Raw genomic sequence first — 17,541 nt, 5'->3', positions numbered from 1 at the left:
CATGGGATGAAATGTGGGTCATGGCCCATGGGACACATGGAGCCCTGCCTGATAACCCTAAATGAGGGGAAGACTGAGGAGGAGTCGAGTGGGTGAAAGGGCCAAGAACAATGGCAAAAAGACAGGTATGGGTAGGGCTGAATAAAAGAGAGTGTACAAGTTTGATTTTTTGAACTCCATTTTGGAGTGCAAAACTACAACCTGATGGATTCGGAAAAATGCAATTCCCAAAAAATTTGGATTTGTATGAATCTGAATTTTTGAGGAAATCACTAGGGAGCGTGATTAGTTTAGAATTGATTCGCTCGTTCCTAGGGACTAATAGAAGGGGTTCCTAAACCAGATAAAGGGCTCATAAAGACATAGAACATAAGACATAGGCTGATTCATAGAAAATCAAGGTCTTAGAAGGATAAAAATATTTTTAGATAGCAATTTCCTCCCAGGTGATCATACCCTGTAAACATGCGGGCGCTGGTGTATCAGAAGAACTGACTTACCCTGCATCTTTCCACCACTTATTATCTTTCAGGACATTGCAGTTGAATTTCCACACATCAATCTGCATCTGGAAAAAAAGAGGGAAACAATCAGAAAAATATCATCAACATTCAAATGATTGGCAAAAAGCAAAAGTGCAATACATGACAGCAGAACCTGACTACAAAGGGTTTGTTTGTAGTCTGTAACCATGGAGACACATAGGTCTGTGCTGGAGCTGTGGATGCGAATAAGAAATTATTAATCAAGATTATTTGCAAAAGATTAGGCAAAGAGCAATGATTGCAAATGTCAGCATACCTGTTGATCAATCCCACATCCAACCCCTTCCAAAACCACATGTATGGGCTTGAAGGTCTTTAAAATGTTAGAGAAGACCATGTCTGGCCAGTCAGGACCTTGCTGAGTATGCACCACCCCAAGGAATGATGGCGCTTGCATTAGATCTCCGAAGAGAGAGGCATGTCACTGAAACAAGAGTGACCTGTCAATCACTGAAAGGAGACAGGTGGTGGGCGGGGAATACGGTCGAGAAGCAGCAGAGTTGTAGGTGCAGTGTTCGCCTCACTGCACTCGGTATAACAATTCAACAAGAAAAAATATAAAATCAGTTTTCTAAAATAAAGGTATGGGAGTAATCAGCGGCTTTATATAGATGGCATTAGTATGGGGTATAAAAAAAACCCGATGACAGGTTCCCAGGATTGCCATTGTTGGCAGCTTGGGTAAAGAGCGTGAGAACTAAAAATATACCGTTCTTCTGTTCCTGGGCACACGGTGATATCTGATGTCCATGGAATGTGCGGCCATTAACCTTTCCAAACAAGTGTAAGAGAAATACACTGTAACATTCCGGAAGGAGTACGATTACAATAGCAGATCGAAAGCCCCAGCACCCACCCATCACCAGCCACGGGGCAAACTGGGTGACAAGATCAGAAGTGGGGGCAGCAGTAATAGCTACCAAAAATAGAGATATAAGATAGCTACTAGATAGATAGATAGATAGATAGATAATAGATAGATAGAAAGATAGACAGATAGATAGATGATAGATAATAGATAGATAGATAGATAGATAGATAGATAGATAGATAGATAGATAGATAGATAGATAAATAATAGATATATAATAGATAGATAGAAAGATAGATAATAGATAGATAGATAGATAGATAGATAGATAGATAGATAGATAGATAGATAGATAGATAATAGATAGATAGATAGATAGATAATAGATAGATAGATAATAGATAGATAGATAGATAGATAGATAGATAGATAGATAGATAGATAGATAGATACTAGATGATAGATAGATAGATAATAGATAGATTATAGATAGATAGATAGATAATAGATAGATAGATAGATAGATAGATAGATAGATAGATAATAGATGATAGATAGATAATAGATAGATAGATAGATAGATAGATAGATAGATAGATAGATAGATAGATAGATAGATAATAGATAGATTATAGATAGATAGATAATAGATGATAGATAGATAATAGATAGATAGATAGATGATAGATAGATGATAGATAAATAATAGATAGATAATAGATAGATAGATAGATACATAGATACATAGAAAGACAGATAGATAATAGATAGATAATAGATAGATAAATAGATAGATAGATAGATAGATAGATAGAAAGACAGCTAGATAGATGATAGATAATACATAGATAAATAATAGATAGATAATAGATTATAGATAATAGATAGATAATAGATAGATAGATAAATAATAGATAGATAGAAAGATAGATAATAGATAGATAGATAATAGATGATAGATAGATAATAGATAGATAGATAGATGATAGATAGATAGATAGATAGATAGATAGATAGATAGATAGATACTAGATGATAGATAGATAATAGATAGATGATAGATAGATAGATAGATAGATAGATAGATAGATAGATAGATAGATAGATAATAGATAGATAGATAATAGATGATAGATAGATAGATAGATGATAGATAAATAATAGATAGATAATAGATAGATAGATGATAGATAAATAATAGATAGATAGATAGATAGGTAGACAGATAGATAATAGATAGATAATAGATAGATAGATAGATAGATAATAGATAGATAGAAAGGGTTCAATACATTAGTAGAAAAAAGTAAAGTGGCACAACTCAACTTCGGAGTTTCTTGCAGATTGCACACCCATAGACGTATATACAGCGGCGGTGCTAGCGTGAGAAAATAGTTTCAAGGTACTGAGCACAAAAAGAGAAAAGAAACGCTGCACTCACCGTTGTAAGTGATCAAATCTTCTTTATTGCGACATGTATTAGTACATCTTCACGGGTCCCGCCTCACACGTCCTGCTCTCACTAAACTCCCCTGTGCCGTGAAGATGTACTAATACATGTCGCAATAAAGAAGATTTGATCACTTACAACGGTGAGTGCAGCGTTTCTTTTCTCTTTTTGTGCTCAGATAGATAGAAAGATAGACAGATAGATAGATGATAGATAATAGATAGATAAATAATAGATAGATAATAGATTATATAATAATAGATAGATAGATAGATAAATAATAGATATATAATAGATAGATGATAGATAGATAATAGATAGATAGATAATAGATGATAGATAGATAATAGATAGATAGATAGATAGATAGATAGATAGATAGATAATAGATGATAGATAGATAATAGATAGATGATAGATAGATAATAGATAGATAGATAGATAGATAGATAATAGATGGTAGATAGATAATAGATAATAGATAGATGATAGATAGATAATAGATGGTAGATAGATAATAGATAGATAGATAGATAGATAGATAGATACTAGATGATAGATAGATAATAGATAGATAGATAGATAATAGATGGTAGATAGATAATAGATAATAGATAGATGATAGATAGATGATAGATAAATAATAGATAGATAGATAGATAGACATATAGATAATAGATAGATAATAGATAGATAGATAGATAGATAGATAGATAGATAGATAGATAGATACATAGATAGACAGATAGATAGAAAGATAGATAATAGATAGATAGATAATAGATGATAGATAGATAGATAGATAATAGATAGATAGAAAGATAGACAGATAGATAGATAATAGATAGATAAATAATAGATAGATTATAGATAATAGATAGATAGATAGATAGATAGATAGATAGACAGATAGATAATAGATAGATAGATAGATAATAGATAGATGATAGATAGATAATAGACAGATAATAGATGATAGATAGATGATAGATAAATAATACATAGATAGATAAATAGATAGACAGATATATATATAGATAGATAATAGATCGATAATAGATAGATACTAGATAGATAATAGATAAATAGACAGATATATAGATAGATAATAGATAGATCGATAACAGATAGATAGATACAGTAATAGATGATAGATAGATAAAAGAATGATAGATAGATAGATAGATAGATAGATAATAGATAGATAGATAGATAATAGATAGATAGATAAATAGATAGACAGATATATATATAGATAGATAATAGATCGATAATAGATAGATAATAGATAAATAGACAGATATATAGATAGATAGATAATAGATAGATCGATAACAGATAGATAGATAGATACAGTAATAGATGATAGATAGATAATAGATAGATGATAGATAGATAGATAGATAGATAGATAGATAATAGATAGATAGATAGATAGATAGATAGATAGATAGATAGATAGATAGATAATAGATAGATGATAGATAGATAGAACATACTATAATCAGGCCGGACACATTATACACACATTCCGCTGAGAACATGCAGTAGTTACAGTCTATAGGTCGGTGATTTATGTGTCCATGGTAACAATTCCCGGGTTTTGCACTGAGATTTCTCTTTAGCTTCTATCATCTATCAGAAACCTGACATTTCGCTTCCACAATGTTTCACCTTCATGTAATTATAGAGATAATTGGGGAAAATGGGAAAAGTAGGGAAAATTGAGAGGAAAACACAATAATAACTGGTCAGACCTTGATAATGCCCTTCTCAGTTAGCAGTCAGTCCTGATTCTGCAGATATCTTTATTTCAGTCATGTTTCCAATGAGGACTGAGCATTTACAGGTATTTTTTGCTTATGACAATACGAGGGGCTGCCTCCTTGCACGCACATTACTCTTGGCGGCCATTGGGGGCGCTGTGGAGGACTCCTCACACCGTGTGTCTCCAGGAATAGCTGAAATATAATGACGCCGGTGGTGCCATTTCAGTGACATACTAATCCTGCGGCCTGCAGAGAATATTCCTTTCCTTAAATAGACACCGGGGAGACCCTCTGCCTTACACGCCAATGTTATACTGGGGGGTGGACACCCTCAAGGTCATGTTACCTAAGACTGATGGTGTGCTCCAAGGAAAATGGGCCAAAATGGAGAAAAAAAGCCCTGTGTATCTGAGTCCTGGACATAAAAAAATATAACAATTGTGCATCTATGTATGCTTACAGTAATGTATCAGATACTTCTGACATCCCATAATGTGATCAGTAGTGTGTATGACCCCACGTGTTTGTATGTACTTCTGACATCCCATAATGTGATCAGTAGTGTGTATGGCCCCCATGTGTCTGTATGTACTTCTGACATCCCATAATGTGATCAGTAGTGTATATGACCCCACGTGTTTGCATGTACTTCTGACATCCCATAATGTGATCAGTAGTGTGAATGGCCCCCACGTGTCTGTATGTACTTCTGACATCCCATAATGTGATCAGTAGTGTGCATGGCCCACACATGTTTGTATGTACTCCCGACATCCCATAATGTGATCTGCAGTGTTTGTGGCCCCCACATACCTGCATGTACTCCTGACATCCCATAATGTGATCAGTAGTGTGTATGGCCCCACGTGCCTGCACGTTCTCCTGACATCCCATAATATGGAATTCGAATGTCCCCCAAAATGTTTCCCTAGACAGTCCATAGCGCTACTTGGAATGGCCCCCAAAATGTTCCCCTAGAAAGTCCATAGCACTACTTGGAATGTCCCCCAAACTGTCCCCTAGACAGTCCATAGCACTACTTGGAATGTCCCCCAAAATGTTCCCCTAGAAAGTCCATAGCATTACTTGGAATGTCCCCCAAACTGTTCCCTAGACAGTCCATAGCACTACTTGGAATGTCCCCCAAAATGTTCCCCTAGAAAGTCCATAGCGCTACTTGGATTGTCCCTCAAACTGTCCCCCAGACAGTCCGTAGTGCTACTTGGAATGTCTCCCAAAATGTCCCCCTAGACAGTCCGTAGTCTACTTGGAATGTCCCCAAAAATGTTCTCCTAGACAGTCCTTGGTGCTAATTGGAATGTCCCCCAAAATGTTCCTCTAGAAAGTCCATAGCACTACTTGGAATGTCCCCCAAACTGTCCCCTAGACAGTCCGTAGCTCTACTTGGAATGTCCCCCAAAATGTTCCGCTAGACAGTCCGTAGCGCTACTTGGACTGTCCCCAAAAATGTTCCCCTAGACAGTCCATAGCGCTACTTGGAATGTCCCCTAAAATGTTCTCCTAGACAGTCCATAGCACTACTTGGAATGTCCCCTAAAATGTTCCGCAGACAGTCCATAGCACTACTTGGAATGTCCCCTAAAATGTTCCGCAGACAGTCCATAGTGCTACTTGGAATGTCCCCAAAAATGTTCCCCTAGACAGTCCATAGCGCTACTTGGAATGTCCCCAAAAATGTTCCCCTAGACAGTCCATAGCGCTACTTGGAATGTCCCCCAAACTGTTCCCTAGACAGTCCATAGCACTACTTGGAATGTCCCCCAAAATGTTCCGCTAGACAGTCCGTAGCGCTACTTGGACTGTCCCCAAAAATGTTCCCCTAGACAGTCCATAGCGCTACTTGGAATGTCCCCTAAAATGTTCTCCTAGACAGTCCATAGCACTACTTGGAATGTCCCCTAAAATGTTCCGCAGACAGTCCATAGTGCTACTTGGAATGTCCCCAAAAATGTTCCCCTAGACAGTCCATAGCGCTACTTGGAATGTCCCCAAAAATGTTCCCCTAGACAGTCCATAGCGCTACTTGGAATGTCCCCAAAAATGTTCCCCTAGACAGTCCGTAGCGATACTTGGAATGTCCCCAAAAATGTTCCCCTAGACAGTCCATAGCGCTACTTGGAATGTCCCCCAAAATGTTCCCCTAGACAGTCCATAGCGCTACTTGGAATGTCCCCTAAAATGTTCTCCTAGACAGTTCATAGCGCTATTTGGAATGTCCCCCAAAATGTTCCCCAGACAGTCCGTAGTGCTACTTGGAATGTCCCCCAAAATGTCCCCCTAGACAGTCCGTAGCTCTACTTGGAATGACCCCAAAAATGTTCCCCTTGACAGTCCATAGCGCTACTTGGAATGTCCCCAAATATGTTCCCCTAGACAGTCCATAGCGCTACTTGGAATGTCCCCTAAAATGTTCTCCTAGACAGTCCATAGCGCTACTTGGAATGTCCCCCGAAATGTTCTCCTAGACAGTCCATAGCGCTACTTGGAATGTCCCTAAAATGTTCCCCCAGACAGTCCATACTGCTACTTGGAATGTCCCCCAAAATGTCCCCCTAGACAGTCCGTAGCTCTACTTGGAATGTCCCCCAAAATGTTCCCCTAGACTGTCCGTAGCACTACTTGGAATGTCCCCTAAAATGTTCTCCTTGACAGTCCATAGCGCTACTTGGAATGTCCCCTAAAATGTTCTCCTAGACAGTCCATAACGCTACTTGAAATGTTCCCCAAAATGTTCCCCTACACTGTGTTCCAAATTATTATGCAAATTGGATTTAAGTGTCATAAAGATTTAATTGTTTTGTTTTTCAAATAATCTCGTGGATGGTATTGTGTCTCAGGGCTCAATGGATCACTGAAATCAATCTTAAACACGTGATAATTAGTTTTCCAGGTGATTCTAATTAAAGGAAAACTACTTATAAATGATGTTCCACATTATTAAGCAGATCACAGTTTTCAAGTAACATGGGATCTCTCTGCTGCTGAAAAGCATCAAATAGTGCAATGCCTTGGTGAAGGGATGAAAACATTAGAAATTTTCCAAAAACATAAGCGTGATCATCGTACTGTTAAGAGATTTGTGGCTGTATCTGAGCACAAATGTGTTTGTGCCGATAAAGGCATAATGAGGAAGATTTCTGCCAGGCAAGTTCATCGGATTAAGAGAGCAGCTGCTAAAAAGCCATTACAAAGCAGCAAACAGATATTTGAAGCTGCTGGTGCCTCTGGAGTCCCTCGAACCTCAAGGTGTAGGCTCCTTCAAAGGCTTTCTGTGGTGCATAAACCTACTATTCGGCCACCCCTTAAACAGTGTTCACAAGCAGAAATGATTGTATTGGGCCCACACATACATGAAGACTAATTTCCAAACATTCTTGTTTACTGATGAGTGTCGAGCAACCCTGGATGGTCCAGATGGATGGAGTAGTGGATGGTTGGTGGATGGCCACCATGTCCCAACAAGGCTGCAACGTCAGCGAGGAGGTGGAGGAGTCATGTTTTGGGCCAGGATCATGGGAAACAGCTGGTAAGGCCCTTTAAGGTTCCTAAAGGTGTGAAAATGACCTCTGCAAAGTATATAGAGTTTCTGACTGACAACTTTCTTCTATGGTCTAAAAAGCAGAAACGTGCCTTCAGGAGCAAAATCATCTTCATGCTGACAATGCCCCATCTCATGCTGCAAAGAATACCTCTGAGTCATTGGCTGCTATGGGCATGAAAGGAGATAAACTCATGGTGTGGCCACCATCTTCCCCTGACCTCAACCCTACAGAGAACCTTCAGAGGATCATCAAGCAAAAGATCTATGAGGGTGGGAGGCAGTTCACATCCAAACAGCAGCTCTGGGAGGCTATTCCAACTTCATGCAAAGAAATACAAGCAGAAACTCTACAAAAATTCACAAGTTCAATGGATGCAAGAATTGTGAAGGTGACATCAAAGAAGGGTCCTATGTTACCATGTAACTTGGCCTGTTGGGATGTTTTGGCGTTAAATAGCTTTTTTGTTCAGTGAATGTGACCTCCTAATGCTGCAAATTCCACAAATGAGCATTTTCAGTTCTTTAAAACATATCAAATGTTTAGAAATTCTATTGTGCATAATAATTTGGAACAGTACATTTTACGTTTTTATTCATTTTGGAGATTATACTGTTATCATTGGGAGGTTTCTTCAATAAAATTTGATTAATAATCTAATGGGTGATGACTTTTATTGGACTGACTGTCATTTGCACCAAGCATTTAGGAAAATCTGATAAAATTGTAATTTGCATAATAATTTGGAACATAGTGTAGACAGTCCATAGCGCTACTTGGAATGTCTCCCAAAATATTCCCCTAGACAGTCCGTAGCGCTACTTGGAATGTCCCCTAAAATGTTCTACTAGACAGTCCATAGCGCTACTTGGAATGTCCCCTAAAATGTTCTACTAGACAGTCCGTAGTGCTCCTTGGAATGTCCCCCAAAATGTTCCCCTAGACAGTCCGTAGGGCTACTTGGAATGTTCCCTAAAATGTTCCCCTAGACAGTCCATAGCGCTACTTGGAATGTCCCCAAAAATGTTCTCCTAGACAGTCCATAGCGCTACTTGGAATGTCCCCAAAAATGTTCCCCTAGACAGTCCGTAGTGCTCCTTGGAATGTCCCCCAAAATGTTCCCCTAGACAGTCCGTAGCGCTACTTGGAATGTTCCCTAAAATGTTCTCCTAAACAGTCCATAGCGCTACTTGGAATGTCCCCAAAAATGTTCCCCTAGACAATCCATAGTGCTACTTGGATTATCCCCAAAATGTCCCCCTTAACAGTCCGTAGCGCTACTTAACAGTGCCAGATGTCTTGATACGTAAAGTCCCGGAGGTTCTCAGTTGGTCAAGATCTGGGACATGTGAAGACGAGTCAATGGCATTAATGTCTTCAGCCCAAACATTGCCACCTGTTCACATTGGTCAAATACTCCAGATTTTTGAATGGAATTTGCTATTGAGAGCTGCCCCCACTAGCCATTTTCTGTATGCCAACGATCCAAAGTTGGCAAGAGTGATCTATACAGTATGTATAGTCTATGCACTTGTGCCATGTACCCAAATATAAAAGCTCCCTCAAGACGCCCCCTGCTGGCATCCTGTATGTTATAAAGTGAGCCGTAGACCGTACATCTTATACCGTGTCAGTCATTTCCATATGAAAGGAATATTTAATGCGAGGAGCCGGGTTCCAGTGAAGCTTTCAGCATCTGAAATCTTCTAGGGGAATTCAGTCTCATGTATATTTCACACTCAGTCCCAGAGGGAGGAGATTATGGGAATATTGGGTATTCGTTAGTTTTAGTAATATCCTCTTGATGATTTCAATCTTGTATTTCATTTGACTATAAAAATGCAAAAATGTTTTTTTTTTTAATTTAAAAACCCCTAAAATTTTCTGCTTAACACTAGAACTACTGATGGAGTCATTTTGACTCCTTTCGTTTTTTATTTCTCTTCTGTGACTACATTTTTCAGAATTCCGGCTTGAAACTCGGTGACTTTTCCTCAAATATGATGTAAAAAAAGATTTTGTGAGAATAAATAATTTTGGTAAAAAATTTGCGCGTTTTTTTCAAAATTTACCAAGAACTACTGAAGGGAGTCATTTTGACTCCCTACTATATTTTGAGGTCCTTTTGTCACTAAATGTTGCTATAAAGTTTTGTGCATAATTTTTTCACTCTGTCTTATTTACCCTGATGTTCATATAGATGTAGTTCAATTTACATGTCAACTTTTCACATTTTCCTTGTGTTTTACCTGCTTGTATTACTGTGTAATGCTGAACAAAATAGCTTGTTTACTCTAGGCTCTTATCTTATGCTAATGAAGGGTGGTGTTTGTCTAAGGTCCTAGCAGGAGACAGTATTCTGGATAGTAACTTTACTTTCAGTTCAGCTGAAGAGACAAAGAGAACAGACGCAGACATACGAGCTCTGAAGACTCATACAGGTATGAATTGTTATGAAATAGTTTAGCTGTCTGTCAACTGATTCAGCCCACCTACTTTTGAAGGTGGCAGAACAGTTATTATTTCTTTTAGTTTTCATTTCATTTCTATTTTTCAGCAGGGAACTATATAGAATTATGGAATTTGTGAGGAATATGGAGAGAAGACGTTTGATAAAGCCTCAGGATATTCTGGCTACTTTGCAATCCATACCGGAGGATGAATCGGAATCCGAATTGCAGGAACATGTATTTGATTCTGACAGTGATGAAGATTTCATTCCTCAGAACATATCAAGTGAATCTGAAGACTCAGAAGGAACAAATCCAGAAGGTAAGTAGTTATGTGTATTTATTTGTTCTTCCACACACTGAGTTAGGGCCTGTGCACACTAGCAGAATTCTGGCTGAATAGCCATCTGGATATTCTTGCCGCAATACAGGCCATACCTGCCCGCTCATGCCTGAAGCTCCGCTCCGAACCCCGGGCTGGAGCCGCTGTCAGGGACAGAGCAGCGCTTGCTTACGCGCGAGCACGGCTCCGTCCCAGACAGCGGCTCCAGCCCGGGGTTCGGAGCGGAGCTTCAGGTATGAAACTCCGCTCTGTACCTGAGCGGGCAGGTACGGGCCGGATTGTGGTGAGAATATCCGGTCGGATATTCCGCCGCTAATCCAGCCAGTATGCACGGACCCTTACAAAACAAAAATTCTAAATATTCATCAACTTTTTTCCAGATATTCCAAGCACATCAACTGGGGATCGGGCTCATGCAGTTATGTTGCCTCGTGACCATCCTCCTGGTCGTGGACAGAAAAAATCAGCAAAACGTCCCAGAAATGAAAGAACAACAGATAACGATGGCGGCGAACGTAATGCAACAACAAACACCAGAGAAGGCGAATCTGAAGGAATACTAGTTTCAGAGGATGGTATTCAATGGAAACCTGTTGAAATTGGACAACACTTGCCTGGTAGGCGTGACAGCCAAAATATTCTTCGAGAAGCACCTGGCCCTACAGGATACGCCAGAAGAAATATCATTATCGATAGTCCTTTGAGCGCATGGCGTTTATTTTTTGATTCATATATATTGACACATATAAAGAACTGTACGCTTGCAGAAGCATGCAGGAACAATAATTTACAGTTTACTCTATCTGATGAGGAGCTAGATGCATTCATTGCGATATTCTATGCTCGTGGAATATCTGGCACGAACCGTCACTCGATTAGCAGTATTTGGTGTAATGACTGGGGAATACCGTTTTGCAAAGCGACAATGTCTAGGGACCGCTTTGTTGAAATTATGAGGTTTCTCAGATTTGATGAGAAATCTACTCGATCGGAGAGACTGCAAACGGACAAGTTTGCTCTATTTTCTACTGTGTGGGACAGGTTTATTGCAAATTGTATTGCGTGTTACAAACCTGGCCCATACATAACGGTGGATGAGCAACTTTTCCCAAGCAAAACTAGGTGTCCATTCACGCAGTACATGCCTTCCAAACCAGATAAATATGGCCACAAATATTGGCTAGCTGTTGATAAGGAGAGCAAATATCTGGCAAATGGCTTCCCTTATCTAGGCAAAGATGACACACGCCGTGCTGAGGACCGTTTAGCTGACCATGTGGTAATTAAGTTATTGGACCCGTTTTTGAAAAAAGGTCGCAATGTTACAACCGATAATTATTTTACTTCAGTAAAATTAGCTAAACAGCTAAAAAGCAAAGGAACAACCATCGTGGGAACACTGAATAAGATAAGGCGAGAAGTGCCTAAAGAAATAAAATCCATGAAAGAGGAATTGTACAACACTAAAGTGTTTAGAAATGAAGACAATTTTACACTTACAGTATATCAAGGAAAGCCCAACAAAAATGTTGTCATTTTGAGTTCCGTCCATCCAGATGTTGTTGTTGCGTCTGATTCCGCTAAAAAAACTCCAGAAACGGTAAAGTTTTACAATGAAACAAAATATGGAGTAGATGTAGTGGATCAGATGGCACGAAAATATACCACACGAACATCCACAAGGAGATGGCCTGTTCATGCATTTGAAAATGCCTTAGACTTTGCGGGTATAAATGCATGTATAATATTCAAGGAGATTACCCACCAAAAAATGTCACGCAAGGCATTTTTGCAAACGCTTGTGAGAGAGTTGAGTGGTCCTTATGTCACAGATAGGGAAAAGGGTTCCACGTCCCAAGTTTCTACATGTTCAGAAGTGATGGTTCAAACAAAATTTTGCCAGATCAAAGAAAAGTGCAAGAAAAATAGATCTGTCGGCAATTGTAAGACTTGTGGTAAGTCTTTGTGTGGGCAATGTACTGCCATAAATCAAAGGCAATGCCTAAAATGCGAAACACCAAATGTTTAGAAGGTGAATTCTGCACCATATTTTCATTTTTATGCTCCTCCACCTACATTTTCTCTGCTTTTTGTTCTTCAGTTGTTGTTTATATGTGTGCACTTGAATAAAAAAAAAGTTTGAAAAACGTCTTATAATTATTGTTATTTTCTGTAGAAAAATAAGAAAAGCAGAAAAAAAGCAATCAAAAGCATTACTGTTGGATCTCACAATAATAATACATTACAAAAAATATAATTATTAATAAATAACCACAAATGAAACTCTAAAAATAAACGAAAACAAGCAAGGAGTCAAAATGACTCCTTTCAGTAGTTCTAGGCGGGGTCACGAGTCCAGTAGTCCTAGTGTTAATAGTCTCTTAATAAATCATCACAGAGACTGTTTCAATATTGGGTGCAAAATATAAATGTATGCAGTAACCTCCTGAGCTCCCTCTAGCGGTGGCTGCTGATAACCAGAATTTCGGTAAGCTGTGTAGTGTGCCATAAGCACTATCTAATTCAGGAGAGCTTCTCATCACCTATAGGGGTAGAGAAACTTTTAAAGGGTAGCGCTTAATAATTAGCCTTAAAAATGTGCCCAGCTTTGAGAACATTTAGAATATTATCTCCTATACATTAAACAGTTGATAAATGCAAATTGGTCGGGGTGTGATCACTGTTAACCCCATTCACTTTGATCATAAGTCTGCACCTAGGAGCAGTTTGAATGGAGCGCCGGCCACACATGTGCCCCTGGCTGTGAAAAACGGGGATTAGGGTCTCCTAATATGGTGGTAAGTGATGGTCCATGTAGTCAGTCCCCCCCATCAATCTTTAATTTATCACCTATTCAGCAGATTTATGATAACAGATTCAGACTGGAATACCACTTTAAGAGCCACATTATCAGACCTTCTGGATTACTGGATGCCATATTAAAGGAATTTTATAGACTTAAAGGGGACCGGTGACCAGATCAAAAGTGTCCTGTTTTGCTCTTATATTATTCCCGCTGCTCCCCAGAGTATTCCACTTCAAATTTTTATAAAATCCGCCATACGGTTCCAGAGATATAGACCTTTTAATTTAGTGCTACCGTTTATGGTCTTCAATAAGGGGGCGTGGCTCACAGTGTAATAATGCAGAGCAGCTTAATGACACGCCCCCAGAGTATCCTGTGAGCCACGCCTCCTTGTAAAGACCCAGGAAATTAGAACTAAATAAAAAGGCCAAAATCTATGGGACTGTATGCACGATTTTAAAAAAAGAAAAAAGCGGAATAATCAGGGAAACAGCAGGAATAAAATAAGAGCAAAAAAAGGACACTTTTGACTAGGTGATAAGTCCCCTTTAAGGAGACTGGGTATATATGGCCAAGGAGCTCAGAGACAGAACTATGGCAAGGCAGAGATCTGGCCAAGGTTACAACAGAATGTCTGCAGTACTCAAGGTTCCTAAGAGCACAGTGGCCTCCACAATCCTTAAATGGAAGAAGTTTGGGACCACCAAACGTGTTCCTAGACCTGGCCATCCAGCCAAACTGAGCAATCGAGGGAGAAGAGCTTTGGTGAGAGAGGTAAAGAAGAACCCCAAAATCACTGTGGCTGAGCTCCAGAGATGCAGTAGGGAGATGGGAGAAAGTTCCACAAAGTCAACTATCACTGCAGCCCTCCACCAGTCAGGCCTTTATTGCAGAGCGGCCCAACGGAAGCCTCTCCTCAGTGCAAGACATATGAAAGCCCGCATAGAGTTTGCTAAAAACACACATGAAGGACTCCCAGACTATGAGAAATAAAATTCTCTGGTCTGATGAGACTAAGATAGACCTTTTTGGTGATAATTCTAAGCGGTATGTGTAGATAAAACCAGGCACTGCTCATCACCTGCCCAATACAATCCCAACAGTGAAACATGGTGGTGGCAGCATCATGCTATGTGGGTGTTTTTCAGCTTCAGGGACAGGACGACTGGTTGTCATTGAAGGAAACATGAATGCGGCCAAGTACAGAGATATCCTGGATGAAAACCTCTTCCAGAATGCTCTGGACCTCAGACTTGGCCGAAGTTTCACCTTCCAACAAGACAATGACCCTAAGCACACAGCTAAAATAAAGGAGTGGCTTCAGAACAACTCTGTGACCATTCTTGAGTGGCCCAGCCAGAGCCCTGACCTAAACCCAATTGAGCATCTCTGGAGAGACCTGAAAATGGCGTCCACCAACGTTCACCATCCAACCTGACGGAACTAGAGAGGATCTGCAAGGAAGAATGGCCGAGGATTCCCAAATCCAGGTGTGAAAAACTTGTTGCATCATTCCCAAGAAGACTCATGGCTGTACTAGCTCAAAAGGTGCTTCTACTCAATACTGAGCAAAGGGTCTGAAGACTTATGACCATGTGATATTTCAGTTTCTCTTTTTTAATAAATTTGCAAAACTTTCTACATTTCTGGGGTTTTTTTCAGTCAAGATGGGGTGCAGAGTGAACATTAGTGAGAAAAAAATGAACTTTTTTGAATTTACCAAATGGCTGCAATGAAACAAAAAGTGAAAAATGTAAAGGGGCCTGAATACTTTCCGTACGCACTGTAATAATAATAATAATTTTTATTTATATAGCGCCAACATATTCTGCAGCGCTTTACAACTTATAGAGGGGACTTATACAGACAATAGACATTACATCATAACAGAAATCACAGTTCAAAACAGATACCAGGAGGAATGAGGACCCTGCTCGCAAGCGTACAAACTATGAGGAAAAGGGGAGACACGAGAGGTGGATGGTAACAATTGCTTTAGTAATTTGGACCAGCCATAGTGTAAGGCTCGGGTGTTCATGTAAAGCTGCATGAACCAGTTAACTGCCTAAGTATGTAGCAGTACAGACACAGAGGGCTATTAACTGCATAAAGTGTATGAGAACATGATATGAAGAACCTGATTATGTTTTTTTTTTTTTTTTTTGGAATGGGCCACACAGGGATGGTTAGGTCAATGCATTGGGCTGGTAGGCCAGTCTGAACAAATAAGTTTTTAGGGCACGCTTAAAACTGTGGGGATTGGGGATTAATCGTATTAACCTAGGTAGTGCATTCCAAAGAATCGGCGCAGCACGTGTAAAGTCTTGGAGACGGGAATGGGAGGTTCTGATTATTGAGGATGCTAACCTGAGGTCATTAGCGGAGCGGAGGGCAAGAGTAGGGTGGCAGACTGAGACCAGAGAGGAGATGTAGGGTGGTGCTGAGCCATGGAGTGCTTTGTGGATGAGGCTAGTAGTTTTGTACTGGATTCTGGAGTGGATGGGTAGCTGGATTCAGGACAGATTGGAGCGGGGAGAGTTTGGTAAGCGGGAGGCCGATTAGTAGAGAGTTACAATAGTCCAGACGAGAATGAATAAGTGAGACAGTAAGAGTTTTTGCAGAGTCGAAAGTAAGAAAAGGGCGAATTCTAGAAATGTTTTTGAGATGCAGATAAGAAGAGCGAGCCGGTGATCGGATGTGGGGGGTGAATGAAAGCTCAGAATCAAGGATGACCCCAAGGCAGCGGGCATGCTGCTTGGGAGTAATGGTGGAACCGCACACGGAGATGGCAATGTCAGGCAAAGGTAGGTTAGTAGAGGGAGAGAACACGAGGAGTTCAGTTTTTGACAGGTTCAGTTTCAGATAGAGGGAGGACATGATGTTAGAGACAGCGGTAAGACAATCACTGGTGTTTTCTAAAAAAAGGTCGGCGTGATAACAGGAGAAGAGGTGTATAATTGGGTGTCGTCAGCATAGAGATGGTAATGGAAACCAAATCTACTGATTGTTTGTCCAATAGGGGCAGTATACAAAGAGAAGAGAAGGGGGCCTAGGACTGATCCTTGAGGAACCCCAACAGTAAGGGGAAGGTGAGAGGAGGAACCAGCAAAACATACAGTGAAGGATCGGTCAGAGAGATAGGAGGAGAACCAAGAGAGAACGGTGTCCTTGATGCCGATGGAGCGGAGCACAGTGAGGAGGAGCTGATGATCCACAGTGTCGAATGCTGCGGAGAGATCCAAGAGAATCAGCATGGAGTAGTGACCATTAGATTTAGCTGTTAGTAGGTCATTAGAGACTTTAGTGAGGGCAGTTTCAGTAGAGTGTAAAGAGCGGAAGCCAGATTGAAGAGGGTCGAGAAGAGATAGAGATAGAGATAGCGGGTAAGACGGGAGTGGACCAGGCGTTCGAGGAGTTTAGAGATGAAGGGAAGATTAGAGACAGGTCTATAATTAGCGGCACAATTTTGGTCGAGGGAGGGTTTTTAAGTAATGGATGTATGATGGCATGCTTAAATGAGGAGGGAAAAATACCGGAAGTGAGGGAAAGGTTGAATATTTTTGTTAGGTGAGAGGTGACAGCCGGGAAAAGGGACTGGAGGAGATGTGACGGAATGGGGTCACTGGTGCAAGTGGTCGGGCGAGAAGATGCAAGGAGCCTGCTTACTTCTTCTTCTGTAACTGGTTCAAAGTCAGAGAGTGAACTAGATACAGTGGGGGAGGGAGGACAGGGCATGGTATGAAGAGATTGGGAGATGATTTTCTGTCGAATGTGGTCAATTTTTTCTTTGAAGTAATTGGCCAGATC

At 40.1% G+C, this 17,541-nt stretch overlaps 1 protein-coding gene across 2 annotated transcripts in view; it reads right to left on the bottom strand.

The window, feature by feature from the left end:
* The window catches only part of LOC143776783 (potassium voltage-gated channel subfamily A member 1-like), a 145,030-nt gene that overhangs the window by 3,840 nt on the left and 123,649 nt on the right, over positions 1-17,541 (bottom strand). The window contains exon 2 of one of the 2 annotated variants that reach the window (XR_013215908.1): positions 501-568. The gene's annotated coding sequence lies outside the window, so the exon portion shown is untranslated. Of the gene's footprint in view, positions 1-499; positions 569-17,541 lie in introns of those variants that run through there. The other variant, XM_077266524.1, reaches the window with a different exon arrangement.

Source organism: Ranitomeya variabilis, chromosome 5 (assembly GCF_051348905.1).
Source record: "Ranitomeya variabilis isolate aRanVar5 chromosome 5, aRanVar5.hap1, whole genome shotgun sequence".
NCBI classification, from domain to species: Eukaryota; Metazoa; Chordata; class Amphibia; order Anura; family Dendrobatidae; genus Ranitomeya; species Ranitomeya variabilis.
The sequence above is the reverse complement of the archived record's forward strand: the minus strand, read 5'-3'. Positions and strand labels throughout refer to the sequence as shown.